Source organism: Talpa occidentalis, unplaced genomic scaffold (assembly GCF_014898055.3).
Source record: "Talpa occidentalis isolate TD23 unplaced genomic scaffold, MPIMG_talOcc4v2.1 talOcc4.5, whole genome shotgun sequence".
Classification (NCBI taxonomy): Eukaryota; Metazoa; Chordata; class Mammalia; order Eulipotyphla; family Talpidae; genus Talpa; species Talpa occidentalis.
Window position 1 is genome coordinate 115317443 of NW_023604861.1, and position 20069 is coordinate 115337511.

Consider the following 20069-nt stretch of genomic DNA (forward strand, 5'->3'; position numbering starts at 1 on the left):
AAGGTGTGAAGAAAACTATAAAGCCCTGAGCTTCTTACTCATGAAAGCCATTAATGGAGTAATTTGGTTCATTTATAGGAAAAGGTTGAGGTGATCATGGCTTGATGACTGAGAAAGTTGAGAGTTTTTCATCCACAGATGACTTATAATGTCCGTGAGTCTGTAAGAGATGAGCTGCTTCATGGTCACTGTCATGCAGTGTATTACAACTTTGGGCTCCTTATCTTTCTTGAGTGGCCTATAAACAGTAACTGTAACAGGCCATGGTAGATAAAAAAATCCTAACTCAAGCAATCTCAGAGAGTGAAAGTGTATTCAGAAATTCAGTTAGGACTCTGTCATCCTCTTTTTAAATAAAGATTTTCAACATGGAAATTACCAGAATCCTTTAAAAATAGTAAGTAACTTTATAATTTTTCCTATCAGAAAAATTGTCACCCTATCCTCCTTTTAACACAATCTGTATTTCAGGTAAGGAATAATTACTTATTCCTTGTAACAGTTTTGTAATATAAATCTGTTATAATAGGTTTCTGCTGTATTTTTAAAAATTCTACTAGTTGTATTCCTAATATATCACAAATTTTCCTTTGCTATTAAGTCGGTGATTCATATTTTATTTCTCCAGTGACACAGAGTTGACTATAAATTAAAGACCTGCTTTCACACCAAAGCCAGGTCCTTTGGTTGGTTCAGTAAAAGAGATTAGACCCTCATAAAAGAAGCGTCCACTCCTTGGCTCAAGTTTTGGAATTTTACCATCTTGATCCCATCAATAATTTCTTCAGTATCCCTAGATGTCAGATCCTCAAAGTAGTTGTCATTTATTGGAACATTTGGTGTATTTACACAGGCTCCTAAATATTATACCTTTGTTGGAGTGAAAGGTTTGTCAGGTATAGTCTCCCCAACCTGTATTCCAAGTTTTTTCTGAGTGACCTCCAGTATGCTATCAGTTTCCAGGCATGCAAGATGTAGTAGTGCAGACTTGAATGTGATGTGATATTTTCCAGCTTTCCTTTAACTATACATAGTATAAAAAGTTGCTATTTCATCTGCTCTCATTGAAGGTACTTATAAAACTTCTACAGCCTTGTTCATAGCAGAGACAGGGAACTATGTATTCTGTCTTTGGACTAAACTTGAAACTGGACTCATGACTGCTGCCTCATGGCCTTCTGAATAGTTTTACAATTGCTCAATCCTCTTAGAATTTTCTGGTGTGCAATCCAATGAAGTAACTGGGTTATTCTCAAGAGTATTTCTGTGTGTAGTTAAGGCTCCTCCAGCTCTATCTTGCACAGCTGTCTTTTATCTCTTCCCCACAGGGTGATGAGGCCCCACACCGTGGCCTGGAGCTCTGTGGACAAGAACATGGCAGGCTGAACTGGTGACCTTTCCCTGCATCACAGTTTTCATAGGCCAGAGTTTCTGTTTTCAAGAAATAAAGACTTACATGGTTTCATTAGACCTTTGCTTTCTAGGAAAATACAATTTAGAGGAAAGGGATATGTTTACCATTGTCATTATCTTCATAGATGACTCCAACTTAGTAAAAACAATGCTAGTTTTCCAAGTGTTTTATGCAGTATCAGTACCAAAGTTGTAACTATTATTAGAGACAATCACAAATCACACACTTAGCAGTTCCTATCATCTTTCTGTCATGATAAGTCTACATGTATTGCACAGGTGTGATAGCATATTATGTAGTGTTCTAAAAGGATGATGGAAGTTGAGGATGTCCCTATCCAGGTTCTGGCTTTCTATTTATAGATATAAACTTAATCTCTTGAGCAGACACTGTGCTTATTGTAAAAATATCAAAAATAAGTCTGGACTGCATAGCACTGTAAGAAAGGGACAAACATTTTCAGTGTTTTCTTTGATTTTCAGGGAAACAAAATGCTTCTTCATGGTGCATGTTTTATGTTTGAGTCAGCAGAGGAAGTGACCAGCGTAGCCTCTTCTTTTTCATTTCTACTCAAATCATTAACTGCAGTAAAAAAAAAGTGACTCATTGCTGCTTGTCATTATCAGGATTCATGATGAAGAATAGTTTTAACCTTCTTCATTGAAGATAGGTTTTCTAACTTTTAGAGATTAATTGGACCTACCTGCAGTGTCTCTCTCTGCCATTCTGCTCTTGCTCCTTAGCTGTCTATATGTTCAGTAATCAAGGGGACTATTTCTTGCAAAAAAATAAAAAAGGACCTTATCATGCAATTGGGATACTTTTCTGTCCAGGTCTACAGACTATAATATGATCATTTTTACTGTTTTTTTTTTTTTCCTGGCATAATAGCTGAAGACTTTTGATGACAGAATAAGAGTAAAGAAATGCTCAAGGCACTTTTAAGTGTAAAATGTAAAAGTGGCAAGAAAAGTATGGATAATTGAACACATAGGAATAGATTTTTGGGTATAATGTCCTTTTGATATTACTTAGAAGGTATTAAGAGAATATAAAATGCAGAACCTAATAAGTGATTGCATGAAATTGTTCTCTTAAACTATCAATTATTCTTCTGCTGGTGAATGTTCTATATGACTACTTCTAAGATTGGATGTGGACATTGTGAATATATATAAAATCTCCTAATGCCTTTCTCACCCTTAGTGTTTTTAAATTATGAATACACAGTAACAATAGATTCATTAAAGATTATCTCATTTAATAGAAAGAAAATCTTACTTGAATCCCTCCTTTAATGCATAATTTGTAATTGAGTTTAGTTAACAGATATATGGAATTATAGCTCTGGATACTTAAAATTTTAACCTTACTCATTGCCCATGATCATAAATAAGGAAAGATGTCTAATAAATTCAGAGAAAAATTCAAAAAGGTGTTAACAGCTAGCATTGTTTAAGCTTCTTTTTTTTTAAAGATTTATTTATTTTTATACAAGAGCTGGGGTACAGGCCAGAGGCATGGGAGGATGAGAAGATTCACCACAGACAGAGCAGGGAGCAGAACAGGCAGACGAACTGAAGACACTGCTGAGGGGAGCAGCGGGCGAGGCAGGAGAGGTCTGCTGCGCAATGTGGGTATCTCCCTGGCTGGCCGGGAATTGAACCAGTGCTGCAGACAGCTTCAAAGCATGGCACTCAACTCGCTGTGCCACTGGGGCCCCCTGTTTAAGCTTCTTTAGGGCTATATAAGCATTTGACCTGGTTCTCTCTCCTTATATCCACAATATGTATTTCAGCAATATGTATTTCAGGGTGGTAACTATATTCTAAAAATAAAAGTTCATGTGCATAGTCCAGAAGAGGTAGTGGGAAAGGGATATGATAAAAGATAGAATACAAAATGTATTTTGCCTATCTAGTGGGTAGTTAATAATATGCCACAGCATAAAATTTTGGGGCCTTTTGAGATAAGAAGCACATTTATGCTGGACTTTGAGTTATTCACCATCTCTTAGAGCATATTTAGAAGCTTCATATAACATCATTAAAATATCATTAAATAATTGTTGCATTAATAGTTTCACTAGATTGTTGACTGTTATGGATTCAGTTTCAATGGACATCCATTTTGGTGGTAATGACATAAGGGTCAGAAAAACTGACAGCCTATTACAGGTTGTACTAAATGCTGCCAAGAGCAGTTAGTATTTTTAAGTCTTTTTCTCTACTGAAAGGGCTCCCCAGCATCAGATATGCTGGCAGCATAATAGTAGGCTTTATTACCATCAACACAAGTCTGTCAGTATATAAGCAGAATCTTAGATGCTATTCCTATACATAAATACAGTTCTTTTTTTTAAATTGTGTGATTCACTGCTTCATGTACAAATCGCAAGGGCATCCAGACTAAGAGACCAATTGTCTGCCGTTAACCAAACTTCATTCATATCACTGGAAACACTGCAGCTTTCAAACTGCTAAAAATAGCCTATGACTAACTTGCTGAAAGGCAGTGCTCCCTTCTGGAATTTCAGTGCCAAAATTGAGTCAAATGGAGAGCAAGTGTTCTATTTAAGCTGTATTTAAAATACCCTAATGATTAAGTTTGCACCTATAGTTGAAAGAAGTGACAAGATGCATGGTATCATAGGACATGAAAAAATAACTCTCAAATATTAATCCTTGTTCAAAAGAATTGTGGTAAAGGGTTACTGCTATTTGGATGAAAATAAATTTAACGCACATCATGGACTCAAGATAGCATTGTCTCTCTGGACTGTAAATTCTATCATGAAATAAAATCTGAAGATTTTTATTTCAATAATCATCTTTCCATTCTTTCCCTGAAGCACAAGCAAAGATTGCACATAGTTTTATTTCCTACTACTTTGATTCTTTTAACAATTAATAGTTAGAATTCTTGTCTGAAATATACAGATATAATTATTTTTCTGAGCATTTTCAGGATGTTTCTGGATGCAAGGTGCCTGGGTCAAAATGCACTTTGCAATAAAACCATTTATACATATTTTTCAAATATTGTTCACTTTTTTTATTTCAACTGTACATTGTACAATTTATTTTAGGTAAAACTAACAGAATATAAAGTTGGCTAATTCTTTATAGCTATTTTAAAATAAAGTTAAACTATTTTAAAAGAGGTAGTATATACACATGTACAAAATCTAGATATAGTATGTATGTAAAAGAAAGCATCCTATCCCTGAGTCCTGCTTTCCCTCTGCAGGGGCAGTCACTGTGATTGATTTGGTTTGTATCATTCCATAGACATTCAATTAAAAATACCAGCATCTACTTTAAGTAGTTGTTTTCATTTCAAATGCATTAGATATTGTTTCAGATCAGTACAAATTGTTTTAGTGCCTATGTAAGATGATACTTTGTGGTTGAACCATAAATATTTCACTACTGATCAACATTTAAATTGATGCATTTTTCCTTTGCTATTAAAACTAAAGCTAAATGAATCTCTCTAGTATGTCACTTTACACATGTGCTAAAATATTTTAAGAGTATTTCCTTAGAAGAATTTTATGGAAAAGATTAGATTATCAATGTTGCAAAGGTGGCTTATGTAGATATGATTAAATACAACTAAAGACTCATTTTGGTAAGAGCAGGGAATTAAGCTTTTAAAAGTAGGAGCTTTAAGTAGAAAAAATGTTTTGTTCCTCATTTCTTGGTAAGGAAATAGTTTAAAAATTGAATCCAAAATTTCCTTGCAGTGTATTAGTTTTAAATTTTCTCTCAATATTATAATAGGCATAAGGTGTCACAATCCCTATCCCTGTTTGATTTATCTTATTTACTCCAACCCTTTCCTCTTCTGTGGCTACCACTACTTGATTGTTTTTCATCCTTATTGCAACTTAAAGCCCCCGCCCCAATATGTTTGTTGACATTTCTCATATTCTTGCATCTAACTAATGTAAATCCAAGGCATAGTAACTGTATAAACAATGGGAACTTTGTTAAGTGCCATTTCTCATTATGCCTTGTGTGGGTGAGAGAGATTTAGAAGGAACTGTGTCCCAAACAATTGTTTTTTTGTCAAAGCTTAGTGTGAAGTTTTATTTTCCTACTTTCAGTGACCTGCTGAGAGAATAACTTTTAAGAAGTACCATTTAAAACAGTCATCTTATTCTGAAAAAGGCTACTTATGCTGTAAAGCAGAACACAGCTTCCAAGTGAGAAGAATGTTATTCTTCTGAATGATGAAAATAAACTCCTTTATATTGTATATAATGGAAGGAAAGGAAAAGCATGCAGGTTTCACACCTGTAGAATGTATGTATTATTATTGAAGGCATGGACAATTCACCTATATGTGGAATGGTGATTTAATCTAATTAATGTTCCACAGCCCATTGTGTGTGTGTGTGTGTGTAATATTAAAAATATCAATAAGGCAAAAATGGGAATTACATGGACCCAAATGTTGTAACCATGAGCAATTTCTATATTGGAGGCTTCTTGTTCTTAAAATGTCTAATTTTTAACTATAATGTGATGTTTATATGGTAGCAATACAAAAAATATTCCAGAGTTAATTCAAGCTAAAATAGAAAAGCTGGTATGACTTTGCTTCTGCTGCATTATTCATCTGAAAGGTATTGTCAAATGTGTACTTTTTTTTCTTTTTGGTAAAAATGTGATAGAAACTGATCACTTGATGAGAATTTTCTTCCTCATCCTCCCCTTCTTTAGTATTTTTACATTTTTCAGCAATGGTCAGTAATGGATTCTTTGGGAAAAGTTTAACTGAGGTGTCAAGGTTAGTTTAATTTAAAATACTCCATATAGCAAGGAATAACACTTGACTGAGCTGCTTTCTCTACTCAAGAACTTAAAATGATAAGGTTCTGGGAGACTAAAATACTCAGATCTCCTGTGGTTTGCAAGACAGTGCTTTCATGCTATTCTGAAAAAGCATATGTACATAATAAACTGGTGACCACAGCAAAAATCTACAGAAAATAATTGAACCAATGAGAATGAACATTGCTTTCCTTATAGTCAAATGCCCTAAGTTTAATGGAATCACAGTTTGAAGAACTGGGGAGATTACTTTGAAAATGACAGCACACAAAGAACATTGACAATACCAAATGCTGACAAGGATGTGGAGCATCAGGAACTCTCATTTATTCCTGTGGGGATTGTAAATGGAAATGTTTTAAAACAAAATTAAATGTACTGTTACCATATGATCTAACAATGACTTGGTTGTATTTATCCAAATTATTAAAAAACGTACGGCTACACAAAAACTGTGCACAGATGTTTATAGAAACTTTTTTTGTAATTGGCAAAACTTGGAAGTTCCTAGATGTTAATCAGAATGTGAGTGGATAAATAAACCATGGCACATGCAGACAATGGAATATTATTCAGGTGCTAAAAGAAATGAGCTACCAAGCCATGAAAAGATAAGAACCTTAAATTGCATATTACTATGTGAAAAGAGCCTATCTAAAAAGACTACATATTTTATGATTTTAACTATATGTAATTCTGGAAAAAGGAAATGTGACAATGTGGGAATGAGAATAGTAAAATAATCAGTGGTTCTCAGGGTTTGGAGGGAAGAGGGGAATACAGAAGCATAGATTTTTAGGGCTGTGAAAATATGATATTCTGTATGTTACCATAATGGTGGCTATAGATCATTACACTTGTTCAAACCTTCATTGTCCAACACCTAGAGTGAATCCCAAGAACACAATGAGTTTGAGTGATAATGATGTGTCAGTGCAGGTTCATCAGTTGTAACAAATGTACCTCACTGGTGGGGGATGTTGATAGTGAAAGACACTATGCTTCTGTACAAGGGGTAGTGGGTATATGGGAAATCTCTGTACCATCTGCTCAATTTTGCTGTAAACCTAAAAAACTACTTTAAAGAGTCTTTTTAAAACTTAAAGGACTGATCACAAAAATCTGCAAAGAGCTGATGAGACTCAACAACAACAAAGAAAATAATCCAGTCAAAAAATGGGCAGAAGAGCTAAAAAGAAACTTCTCTGAAGAAGAAATGCAAATGGCCAACAGGCATATGAAAAAATGTTCAACATCACTTGTAATCAGGGAAATGAAAATCAAAACTACCATGAGATACCATCTTACACCAGTGAGAATGGCACACATTAAAAAAACTAGCAACAGCAAATGTTGGCGAGGGTGTGGAGAAAAAGGAACTCTCCTGCACTGTTGGTGGGAGTGCAAACTGGTCCAACCACTATGGAAAGCTGTGTGGAGATTTCTGGACCTACTAAACATAGAGCTTCCATATGATCCAGCAATTCCACTCCTAGGTATTTACCCAAAGGACACAGAAACATCAATTCCAAAGAGCACCTGCACCCCTATGTTTATAGCAGCACTATTTACAATAGCTAAGCTTTGGAAACAACCCAAATGCCCAAAAATAGATGACTGGATCAAGAAGATGTGGTACATATATACCATGGAATATTACTCAGCATTCAAAAAAGATAAACACATGCAATTTGCAGCAACATGGATGGCGCTGGAAGGGATCATGCTCAGCGAAATAAGCCAGAAAGAAAAAGAAAAATACTGGATGGTCTCACTCATAGCAGGAATCTAGAAAACTTAAATAAGGGACCAGGAAAATGAATAACTATAAGAAAGTGAAAATCAAAATCAACAAAAAACTGTGAACCAGAGACACTCTATGAGGGGTAGAGGGCGGGAGGGGAGGGATTGGGGTCAAAATAAGTGGGTTGCAATTGTATGGGGAATATAAAAATAAAATTTATTATAAAAAAATAAAACTTAATACAAGATTTAATGAAATGTCTGGATTGAAGATAGATATGAAAGTTAAGTATTTTTTCTTTGTTCTAACAAGTAAGTAAATAAGTAACAAGTAAGTAAATATTTAGTAAGCACTTAGAGATACAAATTGGAACATCATTCCGTTTTTCTTCTCCTAATTTTTTTTATGTTGTTCTTTTTCTAACTTGAACTTGCTCTACTACCTCCTCTCTTCATCCGCTTTTTTTCCTGACCTATGATCCTGCCCAGGAGTCCTTTTTATTCTATGTAAATGTACCTGTTCATCCTTTGACCTCCTTTTTTATTGTATTACTTTTTATTGCAGCATGTTGGTTTATAACACTGTATGGTTTTTAGATTCACATTTCTTTACATGCATATTTCTTACACCACACCTATCACCCAAACATTCCTAATCCTCCATCATAGTCCACTGGACCCTTTCCTCCTTTTGCTTCCCACTACCCACCCTCCCTCTCTGGTAGTTTCAATTCTGTAGTCAGATTTCTAGGGTTTGTTTTGGTTCTATTTTACCTCTTTTGTTGTGTTTCTCTATATTCCATATATGAGTGAAATAATCCAATACTTGTATTTCTCTTTTGCCTTTTTTTTTGCTTAGCATAATCCCCTAAACTCTAATCTGTTGTCGCAAATAGCAAGATTTCATCTTTTTTTAATAGCCAAGTAGTAATTTCATGTGTACAAATACTACATCTTAATCTACTTGTATAAATTTTATAATTGTATCAATAGTGGCAGACTAAAGCATTTTACAAAATTGAACTGCCATTTATGATCAAACTCTCAAAAGATGGTGATGGAGGTAACATAGCTCTCTATTTCAAACTTATCTTGCCAGATAATTTTTTATTTAAATTTGTTGTTAAAAATAGGAACATGTTCCACAAATATTGAGTATTTATTGTGTGCCATCAGCTGTGCAAGTGACTTTGTTCCCCCAATAAGTATTATGAATGGGTTAAAAAAACACATTGTCAGGGAAAAAAAATCCTCAGTTTTTTTTTTTAATATATATATATATTAAAGATTTATTTATTTATTTATTTATACAAGACTGGTGTATAGGCTAGATGTGCAGGAGGGTGAGAGGATTCACCAGAGACAGAGCGGGGAACAGAACAGACAGACTGACAAAATACACTGCTGAGGGGAGCAGCGGGCAGGACAGGAGAAGTTGGCTTCACCATGTGGGACCCTCACCGGCCGGCCTGGATTGAACCGGTGCTGCAAAGGCTGCTGACAGCTTCACAGCATGGCACTCAACCACCTGCACCACCTGGGGAGGCCCAAAAAAAATCCTAGTTTTTGATGACATAATACTTTAAAGTATTTAAGCTTCCTTAGGCCATAAACTTTATTTTGTCTTTATTGTTCAGTATCTGCCTTGTCCATGTGGCTAAATGAAACTGACCAATATAAAAGATACCTCTCCCTCCTTAAAGACGTGAAATTCGGGCCTCCCTTGTGGCGCAGGCCGTTGAGTGCCCCAATGTGAAGCTGTCTGCAACCTCTATAGCACAGGTTCGAGCCCGGCTGGCCAGGGAGAATCCCACATGGCGCAGCAGACCTCTCCTGTCTGCCCGCTGCTCCCCGCAGCAGTGTATTTCGTCAGTCTGCCTGTTCTACTCCCTGCTCTGTCTCTGGTGAATCCTCTCACCCTCCCACACATCTTGCCTATACCCCAGTTCTTGTATAAAATAAATAAATCTTAAAAAAAAAACATGAAATTTAATACAGGTGTGAGGCTCCTCAAATTATTGGTTTTTGTTAACTTTCTTCTCAAATCACTATCTTTTGTAAAATTGCTAAGTTAAAATTAGGAATGGCTAGATACTTAACCTACCAGTCTTATTTTATGATCTTCTAATGTTTTATTTGACTTTTCTGAGTATTGGTTTCCCTTTTTCTAAGGAGAAGGTAGTAATTCATAACACATTTGGTTTCTATAAATCAAAATAAGGTAGTTATTATAAGGTGCACAGTATAGCATGTCAAATTGTAAAACTAATTAGTAAAAGTAAATTATAAAATATAATAGAAAAATCATATTTATTGATAGCAATAAATATAACCGATGAAATTTATAAGACATGAGAAGAGAATTACAAAACTTTATATGAAGAAATAAATTCAATGCATTTCTTTGGAGAGACTTAATATTACAACAATGTTGTTACTTCCAAAGCAATATACAGATTTAGTATCATTCTCAGCTAAACATTGAAATGACTCTAAGAAGTGTAGTGTGCCTTTGTGCATAGAATTTTATTATAATGTGAGTTTTATTTGATTCTCCTATCAAATGAGTTTAAATTAAGCTTTGCTATTACTTATATGAGAAAATACTAAGCCTAAACCCAGCATTCATTTACATGCAAAAATATTTTTTTGGTAGTAATACAGTTCTGGTGTATAGAAAACTATTCATAAATGTTAGGTGCTATTATATTTCTCTTAGTGACAGTGAAACTCCAGGCATGCACATTTGGAAGTAAATTCAGCAGAAGTTGTTATGAAAGGAAGGAAATGGTTGATTAGAAACAATAAAATAAAAATAATAGTCAAAAGGCAAATAGAAAATATATGTGATTCCTTTAAGGTCTTTATTAGCATTAACTCAAAGTCTCTTGTAATAGAAATTAAATTAGTATTGAGTCGTACCTCTAGAAAATAAGTTTTATTAGAAAATAAGCACTGATGAAGCAGAAGGAGTCCATAGAGAATGAAATATTAACCACTGCATTACCATATGTTGAAAAGTGACACTTAAACATCCTACTAATCGAGTGCTTTTACTTAAACCAATCTTGGAGCTTTAATAATAATGTAGCATATTATGTTGCTTTTGTTGGCATTTTCCTTTTACATGTAAAACATATGTAGTATGTAGACAGTTTGATGATGAAATAATTTGCAAAGAATTATCCAATAAGATGTAAATTTTCAGCAAGAATTAGGACAAATGGTAAGTGGGATGAATACAGTTTTGGCCATACCTGTTGTGTATAAAGTTACAGGAATTAAAACCTTTCTTCATCTCTTGCTCACTGCACACATTTGCAGTCTCTCCATGAGTCTGTGGGACTTTCTTGCCATAAGCTGTTGCTGTTTAAGCTCCTCATTGTGGCTGTGATGGACAAATAAAGATTTTCTTTTTTGAATGAAGACTTGAAGTATAATTGCCGGTTTTTGCTTGTTTTTCAAAAATAAATGGAATGTGAAATAATTCTGTAAAATTATCTACTCAATTATAAATCTTGGGACAAGTCAGCCTCCACAGCATAGTAACCAATTTTTATAATGAATCTCTTTCAATATGTGTGTATATATACACTATTATATAATAACATCGAGATTTTATATATACAGAACCAATAGGAAATACCTATGTTTGCTTCTATTCTGTTTCTCTGGAGACTCTGTTAGTATATTTTGGAAAAGTACCAAAGTAACAGAGATAACAAATGCCTCTTAGTGGCTCAGTTTTCTTTATAAAATGGAGGACTTGAATGGGAGCAATTACATGTTTCTTTATAACTCCGGCTTTACTGTGTTATACAGTAATTTCTGTTTAGATGAGCCCTCAGTCTCCTGAATTCTTCCTACTGGTCATTTACCCTAAAATTGTAGTATGATTATTATGTCCTGCATTAAACACGTCTGTCGATAAAGTCATCTCTCTTCTCTTTTTTTCTGCGGTACCCAATTTTTCTTTTTATTTTCCTTTACATTATTATTTTCATGAATTCCATCAAAAAAAAAGGTAGAGAAATTCTCTGTTATACTCTATTTTTAATTCTGTACATTACCTCTACCTTTGCATTTTAAAGGCTGATGTCATTTGTCTTTTTTTATTTAAATATTTTATTTTATATAATTCTTACATCATTTTTCATTTTTGCACAATATATGCATTTTCATTTTGGTTATATTCCCCATACAATTGCACCCCCCCCTTATTTTGACTCTAGTCCTTCCTTTTCCTGCCCCTCCTTCCCCCCCACCCCCGTCCCCCGTAGTGTGTCTCTGGTTTATAGTTGCTTGTTGATTTTGATTTTTACTTTGTATTGATTAGTCATTTTCCTAGTCTCTTATTTAGATTTTTGAAATTCCTGCTATGAGTGAGACCATCCGGTATTTGGAACAACCAAAATTGAGGTTATCTTTTCTCTCTGGGAAAGGTAATACTTTGATCATTTATGATGATAATCAAACAAACATTAAAGAATACCAGAAGAAACAGATGAAAGGGTTTTGCTCTCCCAATTCTCTGTGAAGTGTAATTCCAAGTAACACAGAATTTTTCAGTTGTCTGAACAGTTTTGGGTTCCAGAGTTGACATCCATATTTGGGCAGTGAAGGTGAGTGACCAAGGAGTTGTTGGAGCTTTGCAAGCAGGCCCTGAGGAGACTACTCATCTGCAGCTGTGCTAAGGAGAGGAAAACCTTCCAGCCCTTTTACTAATAGGGGGAAAAAAACAACACAAAAACATTGCATGTATAGAGATATCAAATAGCAATCTTCTCTTATACTTACCTTGGTATATAAGGCTCTCTTAAACAAGTGTTAGGATTTTTATATTACTGTTAAATCACTGGTGCTTCTCATGACAAGGAATTGTTTCATGAAAATTCCAGGGATCTCATATTCTTTGTAAAAGATTTTCCAGATGTTCTTCTATACTATGTTACTGATATTCAGATTTTTCTTTTGTTCAACACTCTTTCCCAGTGTGATGTCCTCTTTGAGAGAACAATACCCTATGCAATTCGTAGATCTCCATTGCTGCCACTCTATGGTGTGTGTGTGTGTGTGTGTGTGTGTGTGTCTCAGAGGTGTAGCAAGGGGGGTTTCTGCTTTCCGTGTTGGGAATTGAAGAGAGATTATCAATAGGTGTAGAATGCCAGGCCATGGTGGAACCGTGTTCTAGGCTGGTGATGAGGCAAATTTTGCCAAATGTTTTCCCCCTTACAAGGCTGGCCTCCTAGCCTGTGAAGGTTATTTTGGAAAGCTTCTTCCTCCACAGTGTCTCTCCACAATCCTCTATTAGAAATCTTATCATTGTACTTACATTATAGGAAAAGACTTCTAGGAATTTCCTTGTTTATCACAGAGCATAAGTGAAGGGTACATTCAGCTAGAAGCAATAAATCAATGACTAGTACATAAATTATACTATGAAATGATTAACTGTCTTATTAAGATGTCATTTACACCATCATAATTTGTAAAGAAGTGACAGAATTACAGGGAATGGTATTTCCAGCTCATGAGGAATACAGTTAAGTGTTGTTTCACTTTGTGGTAACTGACTTAGTATTTTGGAATATGCATCCAAGTTTTATTTATGGATTATGTGTAGCACTATTTTGTGTGTTGGTTTATTCCAAAGCAAAGATAAACTATCCTTTGCAACATTTGTTATCAAAAATACATTTGAACCATCCAGATTAACTTTTGGTAGTCCTTAAGTTTCTTTAAACTGTCATTCACTGATTTTTTGTCAGTCTATTAATCTCTCCCAAGAAATCTGTTACTCCCTTTTCATTAAGGAACCATGCTTCTGTGGAAGGCTGCAACACTTCAACACCTTCCCATTACCTGAGCTTTATATTCCTATGAGGTACATGATCTTTTATGCTTTGGAGAGAGTACCTGTCCTTTTTCTTAGCTTGATTCTGATGTTCCTCTATTGCTATAACTGGAAACGGCATCTTACAGATTGGAACACATACGCTGCTCATCAAAGTTGCCAAATCCAATCAATAAATGAATTATAGTGTTTCCTTCCGTTCAAAGATATAAAAGTGCTTATAGCCCATGAGTTCTGCTGATGGAATATATCTATCTTTTTATCTGTGCTGCTTTCATTTCCCCATGCCTTTGTGTTCAGAACCGAGAGTCCCATCCTATCTGTGATTTGACCTCATCAGCCGAGTGGATCTGGTGACTTCCCACCCTCTTTCACCGTGGCTGCTGCACTAAGTTGCCATGATGTGGCTAAATGGATTTGAGTTCTGGCTTGCAGTGTATTAATTGTGCTATTTTCTATAAATGGAGGGTCAATTTATGTATATGAAAATGCTTTGCACAAATTGTAAAAATTATAAAAACCTATGCAGGGATTCTGGATGATAATATTGCAGGTAACTGATGATTTTGAAGGCTAAGATGTTTATGGATATGGTAGGCAAGCCCTCTCTTGGTGAAAAATTTCCAGAGAACTTTCACATTAAACTTTTGCTTTACTTCCTAGGACAAATGGTTCAGATTTCTTTCCTGCTGTTTTTTTTTTTTAATTTATTTTTATTTTTTGGTGCTCTGTCATCCATGACATTTTTCATGGGATCTATGTAAAACAGGATAATACTACTTTAGAACAGCCAGATTCTGGGTCAATTTCAAAGTGTCCTATCTAGAAAGTTTCCAATTTAATAAGACAGTGTGAAATATGTTTATATTGATTTTTGAAGGACAGCAAAATGAGAAGAGTTATAATTTAATAGATCCAAGAAATGTTGAAGAGGAAAACTATAAATGACTAGCTTAAATTGACATTGATTATCTCTGAGATATAAAAAGAGTTGTGAATGTATTTGAGAACACCCTATTTCATGTTGACCAAAGATTATAAACTTTTTAACTTCATAAATGGATTTCATAGTAGACTTTTTATGTATACCTATATGTATACATTGTTCTAACTTCAGTGAGCAAAAATTAATCAAGCCCCTGTTTTGTTCATGGTTCCAAACTTGGTGTTTTAATACTCACAGATATTTGAGGTGGACATAGTTATTTCCTGTTTCTAGATGAGAAATCTAAATTCAGGTTAGCACTTTGTGCAAGGTGATGTAACTACAAAGATTATACCTACATCTATCTTTGGTCATATTTCTTTTTTCTGTCCATCTTTAAAAACAGGATAAAGTGATTCTGAATATAAAATAACATGGGTAGAAATAATGTGTCTAATTAGTGAGAAGAAACTGCCTTCTATAAAGGCAGTACTTGTAGGACAATAATTCTCTAGACAAAATAATGTATACAAATTTTCTTTTAGGGAAAAGTTGGCTTATGGTATTCCTATATCGACTTAAATTTACTTCATAATGTTATAAACACACAAATTAAAATGAAGTATAAGTTCATTATGTTTATTCTGCTTTTTCCACTTACAACCATACCAAATACACATACTAAGTTCTATCAAACTTACAAACCATTAACACCCAATTTAGAAACATGTTATAATGTGCTAGATTATATTTTGTAGAAATTATTGTCAATGAGAATATGCTATAAACTGCCAAAGCTCATACTCTTGTGTTCAGAGTGCCTACATGTTTTATTTCTCAATTCTCTCATTTCTTTATTCTACTTGGGATTTTAAGAGACTTTATTTTAATTGCCATGCTTTGATGTTATTTATACTTGATTTGTCATAAATACATTATTCAACATATTAATGACAGTACTCTTGTTTAATTTTTTTCATCTTAATACATGTTTGCAGTTTAAAAGATTAAATGAATTATAAGAATTATAATAATTGCAGTTTCTGTTATTCTCTTACCAATCCCAGGACCCAATTCCAAATCTCTTTGTTTTTGCCTTCTATGGAAGACTACAAGGAGTCTCTATAATATTCTTCTTTATTTAGTAATGAAATCTCAGTTTTGTTGAAGTTGACACTATATCTAAGAAGGTACATTTCTTCGAATAGAAAATCCAGAAATAAACCCACAGATTTATGGTCAACTAATCTTTGACAAAGGAGCAAAGACTATGCATTGGAGCAAAGAAAGTTTGTTCAATAAATGGTGCTGGGAAAACTGGGTCGCTACATGCAAAAGAATGAAGCTTGACCACTACCTCACACCATACACAAAAATCAACTCAAAATGGATTAAAGAACTAGACATAAGACCTGAAACCATAAAATACATAGAAGGAAATATAGGCGAAACACTACGGGATTTGCACATCAAAGACATCTTTACAGACACATCACCCAAAGCAGTGATAGTGAAGACAAAGATAAACAGCTGGGACTACATCAAATTAAAGAGCTTCTGCACAGCAAAAGAGACAATAACAAAAACAAAGAGAAACCCCACCAACTGGGAGAACATTTTTGCACCCAACACTAATGATAAAGGACTGATCACAAAAATCTGCAAAGAGCTGATGAGACTCAGCAACAACAAAGAAAATAATCCAGTCAAAAAATGGGCAGAAGAGCTAAAAAGAAACTTCTCTGAAGAGGAAATGCAAATGGCCAACAGACATATGAAAAAATGTTCAACATCACTTGTAATCAGGGAAATGCAAATCAAAACTACCATGAGATACCATCTCACACCAGTGAGAATGGCACATATTAAAAAAACTAGCAACAACAAATGTTGGCGAGGATGTGGAGAAAAAGGAACTCTTGTGCACTGTTGGTGGGAGTGCAAACTGGTCCAACCACTATGGAGAGCTGTGTGGAGATTTCTGGACCTACTAAACATAGAGCTTCCATATGATCCAGCAATTCCACTCCTAGGTATTTACCCAAAGGACACAGAAACATCAATTCCAAAGAGCACCTGCACCCCTATGTTTATAGCAGCACTGTTTACAATAGCTAAGCTTTGGAAACAACCCAAATGCCCAAAAATAGATGACTGGATCAAGAAGATGTGGTACATATATACCATGGAATATTACTCAGCATTCAAAAAAGATAAACACATGCAATTTGCAGCAACATGGATGGCGCTGGAAGGGATCATGCTCAGCGAAATAAGCCAAAAAGAAAAAGAAAAATACCGGATGGTCTCACTCATAGCAGGAATCTAGAAAACTTAAATAAGGGACCAGGAAAATGAATATAAGAAAGTGAAAATCAAAATCAACAAAAAACTATGAACCAGAGACACTTTTTGGGGGTGGGGGGCGGGAGGGGAAGGATTGGGGTCAGAATGGGGCGTTTGCAATTGTATGGGGGAATATAAAAATAAAATTTAATATTAAAAAAAAAAGAAGTAAACAAAGAAAATTAAAAAAAAAAAAAAAAAAGAAGGTACATTTCTAGTTTCTCTTGCAAAAGAGAATGTTCAGAGGGCCTCCCCGGTGGCGCAGCGGTTGAGCGCTGGGTTGCGAAGCTGCCCGCGGCCTCTGCGGCGCCAGTTCGATCCCCGGCTGCTCCCTGGCTGCTCCTTGGCTGCTCCCCGGCCACCGGAGGAGGGTCCCACATGGCGTGCAGACCTCTCCTGCCGCCCGCTGCTCCCCTCAGCAGTGTACTTCGGTCCTTCTGCCTGCTCTGCTGCCCACTCTGGCTCTGGTGAATTTTCTCACCCTCCTGCGCTTCTGACTGTACCCAGTGCATGTATAAACAAACAAACAAACAAATAAATAAATCATAAATAAAAATACATGCCTCTAAAAAAAAAAAAAAAGAGAATGCTCAGAATATCTCATGTTCAGAAAATTAAGTCTTAAAATTTGTTTTGGGTAACTTAACTGGCTTTTTGCTTTCATTCTTCCTCTGGCCTGGGATGCAGATGTGATGGCTAAAGCTGTAGTAGCCACTTTGTGATTGACCTGAGCAAAAGGATAGAGGTTCACAGAAATCTTGGCCTTTACATTATTGAACCACTGTCCAGGCCTGTACTTAGAGCGTCTGGAGTTTTCATAGATGAGGAAAAAACTAAGTCCCACTTTTTTAAGACACTGTTAATTTCAGAATTATGTTTAAATTTTTTTTTTTTTTTTAAGTCTAAAGACTTTTTTTTTTTTTTTTTTTATAGAGGCATGCTTTATTTATTTGTTTGCTGGTTTGTTTGTTTGTTTTGTTTATACATGCACTGGGTACAGTCAGAAGCGCGGGAGGGCGAGAGAATTCACCAGAGCCAGAGCGGGGAGCAGAGCAGGCAGAAGGACCGAAGCACACTGCTGAGGGGAGCAGCGGGCGGCAGGAGAGGTCTGCGCGCCATGTGGGACCCTCCTCTGGTGGCCGGGGAGCAGCCGGGGATCGAACCGGCGCCGCAGAGGCCGCGCGCAGCTTCGCAACCCAGCGCTCAACCGCTGCGCCACCGGGGAGGCCCAGAATTATGTTTAAATTAATAATTAAATCTATTTATAAATCTATTAATCATTTCTAGATAATAATTTGTGTCTTGATTTATTAAATTTAGACATTAATTACTTTCATTCCTAATATGGAGGACTTAATATTATTTTTTATCGCTCCACACTAGCTCCTTTTGAAAAAGAACAGATGCTTTGTATAAAACAACTCTGTAGTGCAATTGACAAAAGTTGATATATTCAAAAGACTTTATTAAATGTTAACAAATACAAAAAGGGTAAATCATTACAGAAGGCATACACAGAATAGGGATAGATTAAATTTCCAAAGTACCCCCTACCCAAAAGGAATTTAACAATTTCTATTGGGTCTTATCAGACCAGCTTTTCAACAAGCTTCCTGCTCCTTTGTGGTGGCCTTATCTTATTTCCTACCAAATAGGAGACATCTTAGGGGTATTTAAGTGTTCCACAATCAAAAAACTCCCTGGGGTGCTCTTCCATTTTGACAGCAAACCAAGGTTACCTCCCTCTTACCTACTGATAAGACTTTGAATGGATTCATCCTTTTTGTCACAGGCTAGCTCCTTTACCCTTTCATTGAAGCACGGGTGACTCTCAGATGAGATGTCCTTTACCTGGTAGGGTTCTTTGATGACTTGCCACAACTAGAACCATAACAAGCAATAATTCAAAGTTGTTTAATGTTAGTATCCAGCTTACCAACTTTCAAGCTGTGTGACTTTGGAAAAATTACTTCACTGAGATCCAACTTCCTCATCTAAAATATGTGCTAAATTACCTGGTGCATAACAAACACTGATAAAAGGAGCTGTCCTAGGAATTTGTTCACATAGTGCATAGGAGAAATGGCTTTTTTATACCCCCCCAAAAGCTATAATGATCCAACAATAAAATATGCACACCATGTTACTTTCTCCCTAGCACTCTCCCCTGTTCTCCATTCTGGACAAGGACATGTATTTGGGACACTACTGAGTGATAAGATGGAGAAACTACCTGAAGACCTATATCCATTGCCTCAAACCAATTGACATCAACAGTGCGGATTTTACAGTAAGTAAACATAGATATGGTGAAGTTCCTAGGGCTCCAGAAACTCATTAACACCTCACTGCCTCTTTCTTCCTCTTGCTTTTCCTTCTCTCCTCCTTCCCCCATATATTTGCTACCCATCTATTTGTCCCCCACCTATTTTGTGCCTGTTAAGTTACATAGTGAAAATTTAACTATTCAATAAGCTATTTAACTATGAACAAAATTTTCTCTCTCTATTGCTCCTAAACAAGTTACACAAAACCTAGTGGGTTAAAATATTATCATTTATATTGTTCACAAATATGCAGTTCACACTGGCGTCAGGAGAAGGCATACCTTTTCTTTGTCCCACTAGGTGAGGTGATTTGATTTATGGCCAAAGTCTTTGTCTCCACTATGGCTCATTTGTATGACTGGAAAGGTGATGCTGATCATTGGTGAGAGTTCAGTTTTAGTTGGTTCCCCTTCTTATGTGCCTCTCCATGTGATTTGATCTTTCTCCCACTTTTGTGGGAGTTTATTTCAAGACAGAGTCAGGTAAAAGCTATACCATCTTTTATGACCCAACCTCAAAATGTAGAATTATTTTCTACTCTACTTTAGAAGTTGAGTTGTCACAAAGGCCCACCCAGGTTTAAGGGAAAGAGGGAACAAAGGTTCCACTTTTTGATGAG

General features: G+C 35.5%; 1 pseudogene; it reads right to left on the reverse strand.

Annotated features, from left to right (window-relative positions):
• Positions 1-586: 586 nt before the first annotated feature.
• On the reverse strand, positions 587-19533 carry LOC119258659 (NADH dehydrogenase [ubiquinone] flavoprotein 2, mitochondrial-like; annotated as a pseudogene).
• Between the last annotated feature and the right edge of the window lie 536 nt (positions 19534-20069).